We start from the raw sequence: 7522 nt of genomic DNA on the forward strand, positions 1-7522 counted from the left end.
CCAACTTAATGTTTGTCTCCTCGATTAGACTTCGGAAGCCTTACTGTCAGCTACGATGCCTGATTCACTGTGGTATTGCCAGTGCTGACTGAGTAGAGGATTGGTAAATATTTGGAAAATCAATCAATAAATGATGGGTTATAATTTTTCTGTTCCTTTATACTCCTTGAATTTTCAAATTTTCCAGTATGATCATGTATATTTTGAGTACAAGACAAACTAAATTAAAAATATAAAAAAGAATAAAGATCATTTGCCATTTAAGATAATGAACAGTTGCTACCATCCATAGCAGTTGTTAAAACTTTGCTTTTCTATATGGAAAACAATACTAATGTTTTGAATTTAAAAGAAAAAATATGAGAAAAAGGATATTTTTATAACAAAATATAGAATGTCATAGGTTTATTTTAAAAATAATTGCATATAGATTAACAAATGGATCATAAATCTATATTGTATATTTCTTCTATTGCGGCTTAAATTGGTATCTCCTTTATTACATTATTATCTTAGTTTTAAGTATTCTAATGAGTATTAATGCTAACAAATTGGTGTTAATATTTATTTTATTTGTGAAATAGCAAGTATTAATGCTAACAAATTGGCATTAATTTTTATTTTATTTGGGAAATAACGAAGTTAACTCTGGAAAGTTTATTTTTAAATGTAATCAATTAATTTTATGCATTCAATCTTGAATAACAAAATAGCACCATCAAGTGGAATCAAATTCAAAATCCAGTGATAACTACCTCTTGATAGTTGTACAGTTCTGACGTGAGGGTGAGGAGTTTACATTTATTTTCAGTTACTCATCTGTGACTTTTCAGCATTTGAGGTGCTCCTAAACCAGCTCTTCTCTCCTCACTGTGGTATAAATATTGGCTTTTCTTTTATTTTTCCTCAGTTTCCTTGCATCTTTCCTGCCCCTATGCTATTTACCCTCCACCTGTCCTTATCTTATATTCTTAACTTCAAAGCTTAAAACACTTTTCTCCAGTAATCTAATTCTCAGTAATAAATTATTTTAGAATACTCTCCGTTTGTCTTTATATACTTTATTGCTGTATCTCAAGCTTCAAAGTAGCTTAGCTGCTGAGAGTTTTGTATATGTTTCCAGAAGCATGGTTATTGGCACATACTAGGTGTTCAATAAAGTCTAATTGATTTATTGACTAATACAGCACATTGAATTTTCTCTTCAGATTTTATTTTAGAAATGCAAAGTTTCCACCATTTTTTTTTGAAGTTAAAATAGACTAAAAGAGAAAACGTATATGTGTAATAAAGGAAAGTTGAGCATGATAGTACAGCAAAGACTACTGCAGCTACCAAAAATATTGCACTTCCTTTCCCCAAAATCAGAAAAAAATTATATATATATATATATATATATATATATATATATATATCAGATATGAAAAAGAATAATAACTAAAGGGAGATAAGATATTTAAGGAAAAATTTAAAGAAACTTAAACGAAGATTCACTTGTTCTTCCATACATAAACACTACTTTGTATTTATTCTTATAATGTTTAAAATTAGAGAGAAATTCAAAATAATTTTTGATTAGCATAATAGCGATATTAAAATCTCAAGATAGGTTGCAGAACAGGTATCATCTACATCAAATGCTAATGTATGTTCCTACTTGTATCATTCACATTACAGTAACTATAAGACATTTTCAAAAACTCCAGAAAGCTGTTTGAGAAATAGTATAAAGACCAGAGTGAAAGCAGACCTCCATTTATTAAACTCTGTTCAATATTGATTTAGTATTATTTACATCCTTCACTATTGAGATTACTTTAAACAGAGAACAGTAAATAGGTGACACCCATACGTAAAAACCCAGAAACCCAGACTATATAATTTAAACGTCTTCAACTGCCAGAAATCAGACTGGTTCTTTTGCTTCACAATACTGTTTGAGTATCTAGATATTATGCTTAAATTTGCCAAATTAATTAGATTGCAATCTTCTAAAAACTGCGAAAATATTGAACTTTTATGTAATAACCTGATTAAAAACTGACCTTATACATTTTGCTTAAGGCAGGAGTTTGAATAATCCTGTTTACAATGCAAGGCAATTGTTTTTTTTTTTTCCTATAGCCCTAGTAAAAATCATGATTTAACTTCCTTTTTTTTTTCTGTGACACTGTACAACACAATGGCCCTTGTAAAAAGCCTTAGAGATGCCTCTAGAAATATTAGCTCATCTGCATGCCTTAGCCCATCTAATTAAATAGAAATAGTATGTCTTCAGTATAAAACGCCCTTTGATTAAAGTCAGTCTGGGAATATGGCTGAGAAGATAATGAATTGCAGTTATCCTATCTCCGAGAGTTGCACTGAAACGGCCCTTTAAAAAATTCTTTATAACTTGGATACAAACAATTTAATGAAGAGAACTTGAATTTTTCAAAATATTGCTGAATTCAGCTTCGAACTCCCTGTCTATTAATGAAGCTATGATTCCTAAAACAATAAGGGCTTTTGTAGCCTTGCAGACGCATTTCTATAAAAGATTCCTGTTTAATTCTACATTCCATTGCCCCTTCTTTCTCCCAGTAACTGTCACTGACTGTCAGTTCCTGTGTGGTGGTGTTGCCTATGCTGTCAGATCAATTTTTAGAGATAGGGCAAAGTCACAATAAAATTCAGTAGAGTAGAAAACCCATTAATGTTGAAGGGCCTATGTATGTGGTATTCTCCAATGAAGCAAAGCTAGCAAGGATTTTAATAATGATAAAATCAAACATACACATAGTCAAAACAAACATCATGAACAAACTCTTCTATGTCTCAGTGAAAGATTAGACCACACAAAAGAGTAAATATAGTCTCTGAAACTTTGGAAAGCATCAGTATAGGACTGTAGAAGAAATGTATAAGGCTACAGAAAGCCAACAGGTCAGGGTCCTGTTGAAACCTTTAAGGATTGATTTAGCTGCTGATTTCAAGGCTTCGAGTTTTTGCAAATACCCTTCATAGCTTTTACTATAACTATCACCTGGGTCAAATAAAAACCACATTTACAAAATAATTTTCTTTAGATTTAGTCACTTTTAAATCTTAAGTAAATTTAGCCTCAACCTAAATATCAGTATGTATAAAATCAGAAGTTTGATGTGATAATTTATATATACATATGAACATATATACTTTACAATAAAAAAATTAAAAATTTAAAAGTTCATCTACCTAATTGATCTCATGTGCCACTAGCTCTACTTATACCACAGCTTAGGAAAGCAGGGTGCAATTAACCACGTTTCTGTAAAAAGAGAGCATAGTCTTTTATGCCAAGGCAGAAATAACAATACCCGAATGTCAAATCAACTTAGTCTGGAAGTATTCTGTCTTGTATAGAAATCTCCCTATTGAAGGCATAGCACACGTGGGATCATTGAGCATTGGAGCAAGAAGGCTTTCATGAGTGTTTAGCCTAAATCCCGGGTTTAAGTGAAATAAAGTAGAGATGCATGAGACTTAAATGGCTCCTCCCCTCCCTGCAGCTGGTAGGAGGAGCTCCTGAGAATTCAGCTCTCCTGGGTCTCATTACTGTGCCTTTCACACTCTAATGCTTATTTCAGTGTCACAAAAAATCATGATGCATTGAAACAGAACTGTAAAAATGCCAATTTTTACACCAATAAATATCCAAAATATAAAATATCGTTTTAAAATATGTGTTACGGTTAAAACAATAACATAAATGCAATTAGTAATTTGAGTAAAAGAATACAAAGAAATCATGTGGTAACATCTGAAGATGAGTGCATAAACGTATAAATGAATTTACTACAATACAAACTCTGTAGTGTTTAGCACAACTATAATGAAATGATTATACAGCGACTGCCAATATAAGAGTGTACGAGATCGAATAAGAGTGAAACCAGCAACATGGAAATGAGATGTGGGTACCAGGAAAACAGTATTTGATCCAGTCTAAGAGGTAGTGCGGAGTCTTGGGATAACATAAAGGGTATTAAATAATGTCATTTTTACTAGGTTTCACTGGTGGAGGTAGTAGGGTCATGCTATAGAAAGATATTTTAAAAATTAAAGAATGAGAAAACAAATGGAAGAAAAAGAAAGTAGAATTCTGGAGTGGACTACTAGAGGCCAAGTGACTAATCCTGGTTGTAGACTGCTTTGAAGCTGCTTGTCAGAAGCCTGGAATAGTAATAAATGTCCCCTATCAATGACAGAATGCTACCTTGATTTAGAGACTGTTTCTTCTATTTTGCATCTGTATTTCTCTCTTAACTATTTCCTAGGATTCTTCTTCAATCTACTTTTACCTGGAACTATTTCATTAAACCAGCAAGAAAAAGAAATACAAACAACAACACAAGCCCTACAGTTTAAAGTTTTAACAGTTACATTTTTTTTCCCCAAAGCAACATACATGGTTTGCAAAAGTCATAATAACAATGATTTACCTTGTTATTTAGTCTTGGAACTGTATTGAATACTTTTTGATTTGCCCTGGAGTTAGGTTTATTGTTACCCAGCTAACAATAATCATGAAGATAATAACAAAGTCTCACATTTATCAAATATTATTATGTCATTTGCAAAAATAATTGCATTAACTTTCTCATTAAAATTAGCATTGCTACCCATTTATTTATTCATTCATTCTAGCATGCTTTCAACAATAGGTAGTGCATACTTCCTACATAGCAATCATTGTACTGCAAGTTCAAGATAGAGTAGTGAACAAAAGGGAGAACGTTCTTGCTTTCATGAAGCTTATGTCATTATAGTGGAGGCACTGATCATTAAAAATAATCCCACCATAAATTATATATTCATATTAATAGAGTGATGGATATATTGTAGGAAAGTATCAGTGCTATGAAATAATAAAATATGGGATGAATTTTGATTTCATTAAATTAAAAGAATGGAACAGATTTTGAGAAACTGTATTTTAATTTGACACCAAAGAATGAGAAGAAATTATGTAGAGAGAAAAGTGGGGAGTAGGGGGTGGAGAATCAAAGAATGGGATGAGAAGATAATTTCAAGTAGGAGAAAAGAATTCTCAAAAGTCCTTCCCTGGATGAAAGTATAGAGATTCATAAAATCTAGAAGATTGATGTGTTTAAAGCATGGTGGAAAAAATGAGTCATGAAGAAATTAATCATATATAGACTAATAAACTCTGCAAAAGTAAATTTTTAAAACTACTCAATATTTATTTTCAAGAATCACATTAAAATCCCTTAATTGTGTCTGAGGGTCCAACTTCCCCAATCGTTTTATGTTCAGATAGAGCTGCCTACTTACTGTTGGCTTCCAGGTGGAATAAAGTATTAGCCACTACTGAGTCATCAGTATCTCCCCTTCCCTAGCTTCCAGGATGGACTTAAAGTAGGCAAGTCTTTTGAAATTACTAACTGAACTTAATTACACTTGGAAAAGAGAAATAGGGATGAGAGGAAAGTACAAAGGTACACGACATCCTAGAGAAAAAACAGAAAGAGGAGTCAGTGACAGACCATAGAATGAAGTTCATGTAGCTCTCATTATCCATAATATACTATTTGTTACAGTGTTTGTAAAGAAGGTTTACATCCTCAGTATGACCGTTGACCCCTTGTTGTGGGGTTTATGTCTTATGTATCACACGTAATTGCCAGCATAGCCTTAGATAAGCAGTGGATAATCAATAATTAATTAATGAAACTTTTTAGTGTGGATGTGATAACAGGTTGCAGAGCGCTACCTGTGTTTAAGTTGCCAATGAGCAATAGCATTGCATTCACAGATATGCAAAGCAAATCAAGACTGCAGAAGAGAGAGAGAGCTAGCTCTCTTTTCTTCTCTCTGTTTCACTGTGTCTCTCTGTAGAAAACCCTTTCTACCTATCTCATTGGCCTATCTCTATCTTTCACCTACCTTTACATTTATGTATATGAATGATTAAAAGTTGTTAGAGAAACCCTGGGGCTTAGTGAGTTTTAGTTTTTTTAAAGACCAAATGATTTTTGTGCGCATACTAAAAGTAAAGGGATGAGAAAAACAATGTTCTTGGTTCAACTGAAGAATAAAGCATGTCTTTTTAATCTCTGAATAGAAGCCTTGCTGAATCTCTCTGCTCTTCCCATTTTTGCCCTGTAAAGCAGACAAATTGAGAAACAGCCAGCATTTATGACTTAGATGTGAATGTTACTGTTTCATAGTGACCATTAAAGAAATATATGATCTTAGGATAATATTCCAGAATTGGTTCTTATTATTCACATTATAAAGTGGCTAGAGATCCCAGTGAATTCCATGTGAAGATAAAAGATACTCAGAGTCCATCAGATACAAACTCTCCATTAATTTTGTGAAAAATGCCTGGTTAGTCACAAATTAGTAAGTGCGATTCTAAGTTAAAGAGTCAACTAGTATTAATTATTTTAAATGTAGAATAATAATTAATTCAACTTTATTTTTGTATTGTTAGGTAAGCTCACACATTTTCTAAGAACTGCTACCTTAAATGTTTTTTCAGATTCTTAAATAATTTAGAAAGGGAATTACCTTTCAAGGAATAGTATTTTTAAATTGTGTTATTTCTTTCGATTCCCCTGCCAAATCCAGTCATATTTGTCCTATGGAACTTTCTCATAATCAGTCTTCTATACTTGTACAAATTAATGACATAATGAATGAAATGCATTTGTTTTCACAATAAATGATACTCTAAAACTTCTTGAATAATAAAGAAAAATTTAAATCTTCTACCAATATTCATAGACATCAGGCATTAGATATCAACCCCATTGAAGAAACTATATAGAATTGTGAATAAATCCCTGAGAAACTGAATGATGTGATTTGATGCAAATCTTTTATGTTATTCTACTCAATATTTTTCCTAAAAAAGAATAAATAATTAGGATTTTAATAGAGTGGACTCTTTCTATCAGGTATGATGATAAAAAGAAAGTAATTATCACTGGCATATCTGGAGTTCTTTATACAGAAAAAAAATGGTTTTACATTCATGTACTAGCTAAAAGTAAGTACTGTGATGGTTCCTATTTTGTTCTCCGATTTGAAACACACACTATGCTTCCGATTCCTCTCTCTAAACTCTAACTCCCACACATAGATACTTCTCTACCCATTATGCAAAGGTGACATTATCTCTAGGTGACTATACAGTTTATTCTAGGACAGGCATCCCCAAACTTTTTACACAGGGGACCAGTTCACTGTCCCTCAGACCGTTGGAGGGCCGCCACATGCTGTGCTCCTCTCACTGACCACCAATGAAAGAGGTGCCCCTTCCTGAAGTGTGGCGGGACGCCGGATAAATGGTCTCAGGGGGCCGCAGTTTGGGGACACCTGTTCTAGGACATTAAAGCCCTGTGAATAACCAATTAATTTCCTTTTACAAGGAAATATTTATTTGAATACAACTCAAAGGATGAACCACTCAATAGCAACAACAGTAACAACAACAAAACGTTTCTTTGGGATTTATTTAATAGCAATTTGA

The sequence above is a fragment of the Saimiri boliviensis genome, chromosome 15, assembly GCF_048565385.1.
Source record: "Saimiri boliviensis isolate mSaiBol1 chromosome 15, mSaiBol1.pri, whole genome shotgun sequence".
In the NCBI taxonomy this organism is placed as follows: domain Eukaryota; kingdom Metazoa; phylum Chordata; class Mammalia; order Primates; family Cebidae; genus Saimiri; species Saimiri boliviensis.